This window comes from Cryptomeria japonica, chromosome 3 (genome assembly GCF_030272615.1).
Source record: "Cryptomeria japonica chromosome 3, Sugi_1.0, whole genome shotgun sequence".
NCBI classification, from domain to species: domain Eukaryota; kingdom Viridiplantae; phylum Streptophyta; class Pinopsida; order Cupressales; family Cupressaceae; genus Cryptomeria; species Cryptomeria japonica.
In genome coordinates this window covers 476,009,426-476,023,541 of record NC_081407.1, presented here as the reverse complement: position 1 = coordinate 476,023,541, position 14,116 = coordinate 476,009,426, and positions in this window count along the sequence as shown.

Here is a 14,116-nt window from a genome sequence, read left to right as displayed (position 1 = left end):
GTAACACAAAGCAAAGGCTCGAAGAGACTTTCGCCAACTTCTTACAAAGATGGCGACATCTTATCAAGAAATTCCAGTGGGACATGCCAAAACAACATCAAATTGAATTATTTCAAAAGAACTTGGTACCCGAACTTTCAAGACCTTTGACGTCTCAATGTATCAATTCCTTCCAAAAATTGACCGATAAGGGCCTCGCCCTCGAACGTGTCTTGTTGGAGGAAGGAAACTTGAAACATTACCAAAAATCGACACAAAGTTCTTCCTCTTATCATAATGACAAGCCAAAGTTCTAGAATAAAAATCAAAAAGTAGTCAACGATGGTGTAACTAATGCAAAGCGGGTCCAAACCATGGTTGCTCCCTCAAAATCCACCACCAATAATCATCAATTCAACAATCAAAACAATCGAAATCAATCCCAAGAACCTCACATCAATGTCTCAGTGCAGGGATGACCACCCCGATCAAATAACAGGACTCCAAGAGACTTCACTCCTCTTGCTGAGCCTATTGAAATGATGTTTCAAAAACTTGTTGAAGTAGGTGCAGTGGTTTTTTTGATCACTCGCTCGTTTGACCCCAATCAACCCAAACCTAGATGGTATAATGAGAATGAGTATTGTGAGTATCATCGTATCAAGGGACATGATACACGAAAGTGCATGAAGCTTAAAATCTACATACAAGATCTCATCGATAGGGGTGAAATTGAAGTAGCAAATGCAAAACCTGGTAATAACAATGACAAACTTAAAATGTACCAAGAACCCTTCTCGAAGCATGATAAAGGAAAAGGCTCATCATCTAACGCAATAAGTTATGACTACACTAATCACATAACCGACTTTGACTCCTTAGTAGGTCGCATTGAGCCCGCAGAGAACCATGTTAATGTCATAACTATCCAAGGAATTAATCCTCCCCCTTCCCAAAGCAGACCAAATCCTGCTAAGATAGTCATTCAAGGCGCCATGCCTTCCACCTCCCATCCCTAAAATGACTGCAATGTAACCACACGTCAAGGTAAAGTCACTGTCCAAGGAGTTCCTCCCCCACCAAACCCCCCGCCCATGTCTTCCACCTGCCGATATGACCTCCTTGACCAACTTGGGAAGACCCCCACGCAAATTTTCATTCTAGGACTTCTCAAGACTTCCCCTGTACATAAACAAATTTTGGAACAAGCCCTCCTTGAGTCTTGTGTCCCTGATAATATCAATCCTACCCAATTCCAGGCTCTTATTGGAAACCTTGCTACCCAACAACACCTTGTATTCACCTCCAATGATGCTCCCGCAGATGGAGACCACAACAAGCCTTTGCACATTGAATCCCTTATCCAAACCACAAGGTCAAACGTATTTTGATAGACGGTGAATCCGGACTTAATCTATGTACATACAAGTTAATAAAACAATTGGGACTTTCTGAGGACCTGGTAGACACATCAGAAAGGATCACAATAAAAGCATAAGATGACGCGGAAAGAGTTTTGAAGGTCATGATCACCTTACCTCTTCAACTGGGCCCTATTACAATTGAAACCCCTTGCCAAGTACTAGATATTGATCTCCCCTACAACATTCTCCTCGGTCGGCCATGGATTCACTCCTTGCAGGCTGTACCCTCTACCTATCACCAATGTATCAAATTCCCCTTCAACGAAAGAGAGATCACTATCAAAGGTGATCCACAACCTTTTCAATATTGCAAACTATTGGAGGGGAAGCATCCATATCATTGCCCACTAAATAGACCTTTGCCAATGCCTCCATCTGACACATCAAATGTTGCCTCCACTTCATCCCAACAAGATACTCAAATCGAGATCTTGGACAATGGTTGTGAAGAATACAAATTGGAAGATGTCTTATTAATAGGCAACCTCCCCCTATCTCCTAAGTCATTTGGAAAACCAAAAGAGCTCAAGAAAGACCCGGAACTAGTCATGCAATGCCAAAATACCACCTTCCAGCAATGGGGCCCACTTGATGAGGAGAGTCTCGATGTAGATGTCTCTTCATGGTTGTACTGGGAAGACGATGATGATCCAACGAAAATATCCAAAAAGATGTACCCAAAAGCATCAGCTATAGTCAAAAAAATGGGTTACAAAGGACACGGCTTGGGACTAGAGGAAAAAGGAAGAAAAGAACCCATAAATTCTATCTCCTACAAGTACAACAGAGGCTTGGGGTACACCCCGGTGCCTAAGATTACTATCGCTGATGCCCCTTCTAGTCCTTCTTTGGATATCAAAAGCATTGACGAAGAGGAGTTCCACGAAATGCCTTATGAATATGAAAATGATATCTTCTTTGACTCTCACATCAATACCATCACCCCCATAACCACTCCCCCTTCACATGAGCTACATCTTGTCCATCTTGAACTCATAGACTGGGGCCAATGAGACAAACCCACTTTAGACATCTGCGCCGATGATAATGCTCTCATTACTCTCTTGACAGTGCGAAATCTGGAAGATTGTAACAGAATATAGGGTATTCAACTACATGAAAAGGGATACTTTGGTAGTCAAGTCAATGCCCTTAGTCGCAAAAAAGATAATCAAAACAAAAAACATGATTCCCTAGGTGAAAACCTCTCTGAGGCACCTTTGGATGAGCAAAAAATAAAAACAAAGGGCATATCCAAAAGTGAAAACCTGGAAAAGGCACTTGACGATGAGGGACTTGACCTCCCTACCATTGGTTACCTTCCATAAGACAGATCAAATTTGCTGATAGAAGAAATAGACAACATCAACATGGGCATCAAAGTCACTCCGAAAAATGTGCTCATTGCCAAGTCCCTCACAAAAAAAGAGAAACAAGATTTCATCAACTTCCTTACAGAGGTAAAACTCAATTTTTCATGGTCCTATGCCGATATGCCAGGGTTGGATCTTGCCTTGGTGGTTCACAATCTTGCTGTCCGCCCAAACGCAAAACCTGTAAAACAAAAATTGTGCAAAATGCACTCACATATTGCACTCCTAGTCAAGGCAGAACTCCAAAAGATGGTAGACACAGAATTCATCAAACCAATAGACTATGCTGAATGGGTCTCAAACATTGTACCTGTCGGCAAACCCATCGGGGGCATCCGCATCTATACAGATTTTTGAGATCTAAGTAGAGCTTGTCCTAAAGACGATTTCTCGCTCCCCAATATAGATATGATTGTGGACCTTACAACAGGACATGAGATGCTGTCGCTTATGGATGGATTTTCTGGATACAACCAAATCAAGATTGTAGACGAGGATCAGCATAAAACAACATTCACAACACCATGGGGGACTTTTTGTTACCAAGTCATTCCTTTTGGCCTCAAAAATTCTGGAGCTACATATCAACATGCCATGACAACAATTTTTCATGACCTCCTGCACAAAATTATGGAGGACTATGTGGATGATCTGCTAGGCAAATCTAAGACAAGACAAGAACACATCCCTATTCTGAAGCAAATCTTTGAAAGATTGGAAAAATATAAATTGCGCCTGAATCCCAAGAAGTGTGTTTTTGGGGTCACATCGAGAAAACTATTAGGATTCATTGTTTCTCGCAGAGGCATCGAGGTCGATCCTGCAAAGGTAAAAGCTATCATGGAAATGCCTCCACCAAAAACTCTCAGAAAACTGTGCAGTCTCCGGGGAAAACTCCAATCGGTTAGACGTTTTATTTCACAACTATCAGATAAGTGCCATCCATTTGTACACCTGTTGCGCAAAGACATAAAATTCAAATGGGACTGCTTATGTCAAAAGGCCTTTGAGAAACTAAAAGAATATCTAGCATCACCTCTAGTGTTGATGCCTCCTACTCCTGGAAAACCCTTTATTTTGTACATATGTGCTACCGTAGTGGCATTGGGGGCATTGCTGGCACAAATAGATGATCAAGGGAAGGAACATGTCATTTACTACATCAGTCGGACACTAGTAGGGTATGAACTCAATTATACCCCATTGAAAGAGCATGCTTGGCATTGGTGTTTAGCACACAGGAGCTCCGATACTATATGCTAAACAACAAAACAAAACTAATTGCTCAGATTGATCCACTTAAATATCTCTTGTCAAAAGCTACTCTCACTGGCAGAACCACTAAATGGGTCATTCTCTTAAGCGAGTTTGACATTGAATATGAGGATAGAAAGACAATCAAGGGACAAGTCATCGCAGACCAGTTAGCGGACGCTCCACTCCCAAGTGACCATCCTATTCTCACAGAATTACTGGATGAGTTCATTATGATAGTTACCACATCCTCCACATGGCGATTGTACTTTGATGGCTCTTGCACCCAAAATGGATCGGGGGCAGGAATATTATTGATCACACCTCAAGGAGATGGCATCCCAAAGTCATACAAGATAGCCTTTGCATGTACCAACAACATTGCAGAATACGAGGCACTCATCACAGGTTTGCACTTGGCTATCCACTGGAAAATAAAGGAATTACAAGTCTATGATGATTCCCAACTTGTCATAAAACAAGTCAATGATGAGTACCAGACAAAAGATGATAAAATCCTTCCCTATCGTACCATTGTTGAAGATCTTAAGCAACACTTCACGACAATCAATTTTGATCAAGTCCCACAAACAAACAACAGGGTTGCAGATGCAATGGCCACCATTGGCTCCCTCCTTCAGATGCCAGCACACAGTCAAAAGTGTGAGTTCTTGGTTGAGAAACTATTTATACCGACATACGACCTGCCAGAATCTGAAATGGTGTGTGTACTCGTTGGTCTCGAGTCCCCTTGGTACCAAGAAACCTTCACTTTCCTAAAAGACAATACCATTCCCCCACATCTCGCCAAAACCCAACAACAAACATTCATTCACCGATGTGCTCATTACACCATCCTTGGAGACACACTATTTAGAAGGCATTTTGATGGTTCCCTCTTAAGGTGTTTAGATAAACAAGAGGTGGAATGGGCATTACACAAAGTACACAAGGGCATCTGTGGGGCACACTCAAGTGGGCTCAGCTTAGCTAAAAAGCTTATGAGAACAAGATATTATTGGCCTAAAATGGAAGTAGATGCATATAACTATGTGAAGAAATGCATCCCCTACTAGCAACATGGTGACAAGATTCATGCACTGTCACAAGAATTGCAGCCATTCATTACGCCATGGCCCTTCTCATAGTGGGGACTCAATCTCATTGGGAAAATCCACCCCTCATCTTCCAACAGACATAAATTCATTATCACTGCCATTGAGTATTTCACCAAGTGGGTAGAGACTATCCCTCTTACTTTTACCACCGATAAGCAGATATCCAAATTCATCCTGAACTACTTGATCTGTCGATATGGCATTCCAAAAGTTATTATCATAGATAATGGCAGACAATTTAAAAACCAGGATGTCAAAGAACTCTGCCAAAAATTCAACATCCAACATCGCTTCTCCACCCCATATTACACCCAAGGCAATGGTCAAGCTGAGGCTTCTAATAAACCCTAATCAAAATCCTCAAAAAGACAATCAATGAAGTTGGCCATGATTGGCACCTCCAACTCCATCCTGCTTTGTGGGCCTACCGCACCTCCATCCGCACCCCCACAGACGCCACCCCTTATTCCCTAGTCTTTGGCTCCGAAGCCATCCTTCCCCTTGAGATTGAGGTCCCCTCTTTAAGGGTATTGCTGCAAAATATCCTCCCAGATGAGGAATACATAATTTCCCGCTTACAAGAGCTAGAATTGTTAGATGAAAGGCGCCTCAAGGCCTTGAATCATCTCCAGGTATATCAAAACCGTCTGCGCATGAGTTATCACAAAAAATTCAAAACCCGAGAATTCCAAATTGGTGATCTTGTCCTCATGGAGAATCAGAAAAACCTACAAGAAAGAGAAAAGAAAGGCAAGTTCGAGCCTAATTGGCTTGGACCATATGTAATCACAACAAAATATGGATCAGGAGCTTATCAGTTGGCTACTCCTGAAGGTGATCCTTTGGATGATCCAATGAATATCATGCACCTCAAAATATTTTATGCCTAGTCCTCAGAAAGTCTTAAATTGTCCAAAAATCTCAAAAAAATAAAAAAATCAAGAAAAATACAAAAAAAATAAAAAAAAAAAATCAAAAAGGAAAGAAAAAACAAACAATTTGTCCATCAATTAAAACCACTTTGTGGTGCTATAGACAAGTACCTCAGTGAAAACCTCCATGCAGGCGCCAAGGTAAATAATCGGATCCATTGTCTATCAGGTCGACACTGCAAAAACACCATCCATCCAGTCCACCCATTCGCAACATTCCTTCCCTTCTGCCTCCCAATAAAGCATGCATATGATGATGAGTCTTCGCCTGAGTCATGAATAAGGAATGTCCCACTAAACTGAGCTTCTGTGCCTCTGTTTGAGCTTCAAGAAGTCTTGAGAACAGTCCTATGTCCGCAAGTCAATCTTCAAAACCATAGGATCACTTGCCTAATCCAAAAGTCCACTTTTCCCTAGGGATGAATCCTTCGCTCGCCTGGCAACCTAATCCTCCATCCTAATCCTACTCTTGGCAAGAGGTATCAAGTTGGTGTTGAGTGAGTGACTTATTTGACTTATTGGATTTTTCATTTAGACTTGCATCTTTTGCCCTATGACTGCAACTATCTACGACTGCCTGGATTTGCCATATCCAGGTATGTTACAATAGCTGCATACTGGGGCATATTTTCATAGCATGGCATGTTTTGGGTCTCTCTTGTATAAACTGATGACCTGGTACTAGTGTTTATCAACACTTACCTTTTCGTGTACAAGAGGTATCAGTGTGTTTGAGGGTTTCCTTGCACGTACCCACAACTTTGTCTTAGTGTTTCTCAACACTTGCATAGCTGTGTGTAAGAAATTCTCATTTGTCTAAGAGTCAGTCCATGCCTTGGATTTCTCATGGCATCCTGATTTCTATAATCAGCGGTGCAAGTCACCCAAGGCAATATCAAACTAGGTTGGCTCTCCACATTTTTTGTGCACAAAATTTCACCATCATTATATAAAATCCTAAACTCAATAATCCCATGAAGTCCTCAATTTCCTCCATTTCCTGTTTATTCCATATTCTTCTATTTTTCTATCTTAGATCATTGTGTTATTATTGGCATATTCCCTCTTTATTATTTATTCACATCATATAGATTGCATTACTTATTTCATTTAGATAGTTATTTTCCACAAAACATTTACCACATAGGTTGCACTTAGGTTGCATCACATAAATAAAAGATTCTTTTTCATCCATGTAACATTACATTCAGATTGCATCATAAATCATTTTACATCTACGAATCCATCACACATTTGCATATATGCACATCAAAAAGCATAAGTCACTCATCCTGCATCCAAAAATGTGTCAGCAACGCATCATAAACATACATGTATAAGCATCCACTCTGCATCACAAATAGGTCAGCACAACATATCCATAATTGCATCCATATATTGTATCACAAGAAAAACAAAGAGAGTCCATCATAATAAAAAGTACACATCATCCATCATCATCAAATCATGTATATATATATATAAAGAGGTAAATGTGTCTGTCATAATATAATGATCGCCTCGAAGGGTAAAAATATGATACCCAAGCAAAACAAGGAGCTAGTTCTCCCCTCCTGTCTCTCCACCCCCCTCTGTTGTACTTCCTCCGCCTTATCCTCCTACCTCCCCCCTGCCGATGGCCGAAAACCCATTGAACCCCCATTTGTTGACTCTGAGATGACCACTAACTAAGGGTCCTATGAGATGACACACTCCCAATGTACAAGGCTGCTCACTGTGCTATAGGCACTGCTCCGTGATAAAACCCCCTATAGTACTCTGCCTCTCTGGCTGCCCTCTCCACCCTATCCCACTGCTGCATACTATCAATAAATATCTGCACCAGCCCTACAGGAACTAATGCCTGGCGGGCTACATCCCTCTCCCCCTGCAATAGTGTCACTTCCGCCTCTACCCTCTATACCCTGGCCTCAAGCCCTGCTAGCTCGACATCCTATCGATGAATGACATCCTATAGCCCTGCTATGGTTGTCCCTATCCGGGCCTCCTCCAACATCCTCTCTGACTCCTCCCTCTCCTCCCTCAAGGCATCCACCTATGTCCTAACAGTATGGAGACTCTCTGTCAAATTGGCTATCTCCTGTGTCAACCACTCCACCTCTTCTCCCATGCTCTCCCTCTGAGCACTCTCTACCTGTAGCTCATAATCAATAGAATGAATCCTCGCTCGATAGGTATCTCGCTCCCGCTGTAAAAGGTCAAAATCAACCTGTATCACTCCTCCCCTCTCCTTCGCCTGTGCCTCAGGAATATCCATAGGTGCAGCCTCCCCTCCCTTGCCAACTGTGGCTTCCGCAGCCTCTCTCACTGGGGCATCCTCTCCCTCTCCCTCTCCCTCTCCCTCCTCTGGATCCCTCATCCATACCACCCAGACTCTTCTCTGTTGTCCGCCTGCAACACGCCCTGCACCAACCACAACTCTCTCTCCCGAGCCATCATCCTCCCCACCCACCACCTAGTCAACCCTTGACTGCAGCTCCTCATCCTCCAACACCCCAGGAATGATAAGCCGCACTGACAAGTGCCCCTCCCACCAACTCTTATATCCACCTATCATGCTTGGATCCTTCCCTGCCCCCATCCACTCATCCCAAACCAAGTGAAATGTTGTCTGGAAGTTGGTCCGGCCCTCTAAGGGACTTGCTGTAGGGCCCCAATACCTCACCTCCCATGTAATCTGAGGATACACTGAAATATCCCCCACTATATCATCTGTCTGTCCAAGCTGTCGGGCCACCCTGAATGGAGCATAGTACTCCATGATATATACAGATCTCCCAAAAATCCACATCTCCAGTCTCGCCCAGTGCAGCTGCTAATCACCCCTCCACCTCTCACATCCCAAAAATGGCCTGCATGTGAACTGTACCAGCTCATCCAAAATCCTCCTCCAGAACCATACAAACGTTGTCTGTGTATAATGCAAAAATCCCCTATATCTGTCCACAAATGGTTGTTGGGGCTTCTTGTCCTATACTCCCAATAGCCGAGTCACTGCAATATGCTCCCACGCCTAGATGTGTAGAAGTTTGACCCCTACAGATAAACTGGCGTACTCTCTGTAGACCACCAGATGCATATCATGATATAGCTAGGCTAGCATCATCGTGCCCCACGCATACTACTGACCATCATGCAACATGAAGTATAAACACTTGCTCCATCCCAGAGGAAATCCATGTCCGCCCAAATCCGGAATGATCCGCCCACTCAAGAATCTACAAATAACTAAAACCAGCTGAGGAATCCGCCAAACACCCATTGCTCGGCCCAAATGCATCCTGCTCCTATCCAACATCGGTGGCATCTCATACTCGCACACCTCCCATAGATAAAAATTTGTTGCATCTAGCTGATACTTGGGGATAACACCACGAACGAGGATCTTCAAGATCCTCCAAACATCCAACAGAGTAACTGTGGCCTCTCTAGTCGGCAAACGAAAGGTGTTATACCGACTATCCCACCTCTCCACTAGCGTCGTCATCATAGCAGTATGCGCCCGTATCCTCGGCCACCTGCTTACATAATGAAATCCCAACGCAGCTAGCACCTCTAGCTCATCGCGGCCTAACTCACGATACAGGCTCATCGTAGCAGGCCAATGCTCTCTCGAAGCCAACGACCCCATCTCCACCTACATTCATAAGACCAAATCATTACTTCCATGCCCCAAAATACTCTCCTAACCTCCGGAACCAACCATACCCTCCCCTTATTCCAAAATTCTAAGCAAAAACTTCATTTCCCCCCTTCCTAGGTGCACGCGCTGATCTACCCAGCGCTCACGCCAATAGAGAGTCCTACCCTATTCAGGCCCCTTCCTAGACCCATCGACACGAGCGCCCGTGTCAAAGCACGATCATTCGTGCTGAAGCGCGAGCAACTGCGCTAATTCCCCCCATTCCCCTAGAAACCCCTATTCTACTTGACCCTGTTGCGAGCGCCCGTGCTAATCGCTAGCGTTATCACTAACCTAGGGGCATGCGCGCTGAAACAATGATCAATGCATGCACCTCGCCTAACCTAGACCCCTATTTCTAGCCTAAATTTTTACCCAAAATCAAAAATTCCAAAAGAGGGATAGTCATACTCACCGGTGGTCCATAGCTAGTTGGTCGGTCGAATTGTCGGATCCTCTCGGTGCGATGATCATGAACTGGAATGCGGTCCATCTCTCCTTCTCTTCTTCTTCGCTTCGAGTGGCTCCAAGACTTGTGTGTAACAATGACTCCTCATTGGGCCCGTTGTGCCTTATATGGGCCCCCATGAGGGCCCATTTTCCTCCGTGGTCTCGCATCTTCTATTCTTCCTTCCAAATTTTCCATGTTTGCTTCATATTTCTTCCTCACTTATCTCTTCCACCCAAATTCTTCTTCCTTTATTTTCAATAATTTTTCGTCTTTTTTCTGAAAAAATTCTCAAGGGGGCATACACCTCCCACGCTTTACGTTGGGGCATCTTATTCTTCTTCTTCTATCTTCTACCCGTCGCTAAATTTGCTGCTGCGTAAAAGAGGGGCAAAATGTAGACACTTAAAAATAATTATTTTAATTATTTTTAATTCCTCACATAATTAATTTATTAATTAATTATATAAATTCTAATTCTCCTCAATATTAATTAATTATAATAAATATTGTCACTATAGTATGTGATTGATTTATTTAATAAATCAACCCCTCTTTTTATTCTTCTAAAAATTAAATCTTCTCAAATCCTCCTCTTAGCTAATTAATTTCAATTAATTAGTTAACCTACATGATTCCTACAAATCATCTTCCTAATCCATCATTAACCTAATAAATTCTTCTAGAAACTCTCTAAACTCACTTAACCTTATTCTTCTAATTTTTAATTCCCTCCACTCATTCTCTCTCCTAGTCAAGTCTTCCTACAAATCCTATCCCACCTAACCTTTCCTCTAATCCCCCTCCCTCCTAATGAGTTGCTAGTGGCTAATCATCATGATTAGCCACACAGTCAACTCCTTGTCCCTTCCATCCAACCACTATCCTTAAATGCTCTTTTCCTAAGTGAATGTGAGATTTTTCAAAATCTCACATTCCTCTAGGCATTTCATCTCCCAAGGAATTTTTAATTCCTTCTTATTCATCAAATCCCCATGATCATCCCTTTTTGAAGAATTTTAAATTCTTCCTCCCCATTCTTCAAGGAATGTCCCATCCCTTGCTCTTCTCAAGGCACATTGGGAAGTCTTCCCAATGCACCTTGAGGAGTGTGGAGACAAGAAATGCCTTTAAGGCATATCTCTTGGTTTCCGCACCCTCTCTTGGGCCTTGTGTGAGCTCACAAGAAATCCTAGCCCTTCATCTTGGGTCCATCCTAGCCATCCATTCTTCCTCTCCTCTTCCTATAAATTGAGGACTCCATTCCTTCATTCATCATCTCCAAATTTAGTAAGCTTATGCTATTAATTTGAGCCTAGAAAATCATCATAGCATCCTTACCATATGCCAAAATCATCTCTCATCCACACTTAATCATCTCATCCATATCATTCTTCAAGGTCCATTTTTATCCATTTGTGCACAATATTTGGAGAGCCATCCACATCAAGCAATCAAAGGAGCACATCAAGTGGAGCATCATCAAGGGGCACCTTCACTTCATCAAGTTCAATCCGAGAGAGATGTAAAAAGGTTGTAAGGTATATGCATATCATTCATGTTTTCATGTGATTTAAGTTGTTTCTTTGATTTCATATGCTTCCATGTTGGATTTGCATGTTTATTAACTAATCCACCTAACTCTCTTTTTCACCATCTTCACTTTTAATTTTTTTTTTAAATTTTGTTAGTTTACAGGTTTGAGGAACAGAGAAGGGGCATATCTCCAGAAGCATGAATGATTTTGTATATGATAGGGTTGTTGCAGATATAGAATTTATGGTGCAATGGGCAATAAACAACACAAAAGAATAAAGTTTATTCTTACATAGGAGAAGATTGCACAAAATATTATATGATCTACTTCTAATTTGGTTATATTCATTCATTTTTTTTACTTTTTTTTGCGGAACTTGTGATTCACTTATAGGGTTGTAGAAATTCAAGATAAATTTACTTGAATATTGTTTGCAGGAACAAACCCTCTTGTTTTTGACAGAGGTATTTATTTGGTCTTTTATTTAGCTTCTCGTTGTTTATACATGAGAGTGCATTCAGGGAGGCCACACCCCTTTCCTATGGTTCAAGAATATCCATACATATATATATTTTTTTAATTATAACTACTATTTTTAAAGATTGTTGTTGTGCATATTTCAAAGGAAAATGGCCCCTTTAGTATTCCTATTTTTTATGGCAACTACTCAAAGGGATCGATGGTTAATCTTCACCATATGAATTCTTTTTTAATCTATAAACAAAACAAAATAAAACAAGGTTAAATAATTTTAATTATCTATTATTTATTTGCTTGATCGGTAGAGTAGGGGAAATAGAGCAATGACCTCTATAGGGTTGCAATAGTTGGAGTGGCCTTCATAGGGCTCCAACCCACACAAAGGGAGGCATTGGCCCCTCCTAAAACCCCAACCACAAAATATAAATTCATTTTATAAATAAAATAAAATATAATATACAATAATTTGTATTAGTTTCTACATGATAAGATTTAAAACAAAAATCTTAGTCACATATAAAATTGTGAAACTTAATTTTGTTAAATTTATGGTGCTCGATCAACCACAGGCATTGATTTGCCCCCCAAGCCATAGACAATACACGATTGTCTCCCTCGAGCACTGTTTTTTCTCAATATAGTAGATTGTGTGCTATATCTCTATATCATTCAAAAGAGAAGATTGATCTTCCTTTATACCTTTTGTGGTGCCCCTTCACCAAGGGATGCCACTCTTCCAAGTGGCACCATTTATAATATTATTAATATAATATAATAGTTATTATATTATCTCATAATAATAATATTATCACAATAAATATAATTATATTATATTATAAATTTAATTACTATATTATCAATAATTATCAATATAATTACTATATCACAAGTAATTATATTATCACAACCTTTATGTTGTCTATGTCGGCCTGAAGGAATCCGACCATAGCATCAACACTCCCTCTAAGCCAATTAGGCCACTTACATATTTGTCTTCCTCGGGTTGGAAGTGATGACCGACGTTGCCAATCTTCAACACTCTCTCTCAGCTAGGGAGGATACTTCCAGCTGCACAAGACATATCACCTCATCGAGATGTCAACCACAATGGCTACTCTCATAGGGTAGATCCAACATGGACAAGAGAGGCATATATTAAATATTCAAAGTCGAATGACTACTTGCATATTTATGAGTTGGCCCTTTGAAGGATCCAACCTTAGCTATAACATCATCAACACTCTCTCTTAGCTAGGGAGGAATCCTTCTCGATATTTACAAGTCATATCACCTCATCATGATGATTAACACATTGTGATATTGATCATCATAGCTAATCCCATGGATGGTGAAAGAAGAGATATCACCTCATCGTGATATCAACCATTATGGCTACTCTCATAAATGGTGAAAGAAGAGATATCACCTCACTGTGATATCAACCATTATTGTGAGATTGTCACCTCACAATGATGGTAAAATGCACAAGTGTTCATCATTGTGAGATCGTCACCTCACAATGATATTCACCATGGCTCATCCTAGAGGGTGAGCTCACAAGTACAAGAAAATCATCAAGGACTCTCTCACGTGATGTTATCATGGCATCACACACATGACATCCACCATGAATCATCTCAGAGGGTGGATTCACCATGGCTTATCCCAGAGGGTGGAAATACAAATGAACACAACCACCATGGCTACTCCTAGAGGGTGGGTCCATCATGGCTACCCCCATGAATGGAAATGCAAAAGAAAACAAGTGCCCATCACTGAAATGTGATGTCATCATCTCATCATGGCGTTCACCATAGCTACTCCTAGAGGGTGAATAAACACAAGTATTAAGTCATGGAATTTCTCCC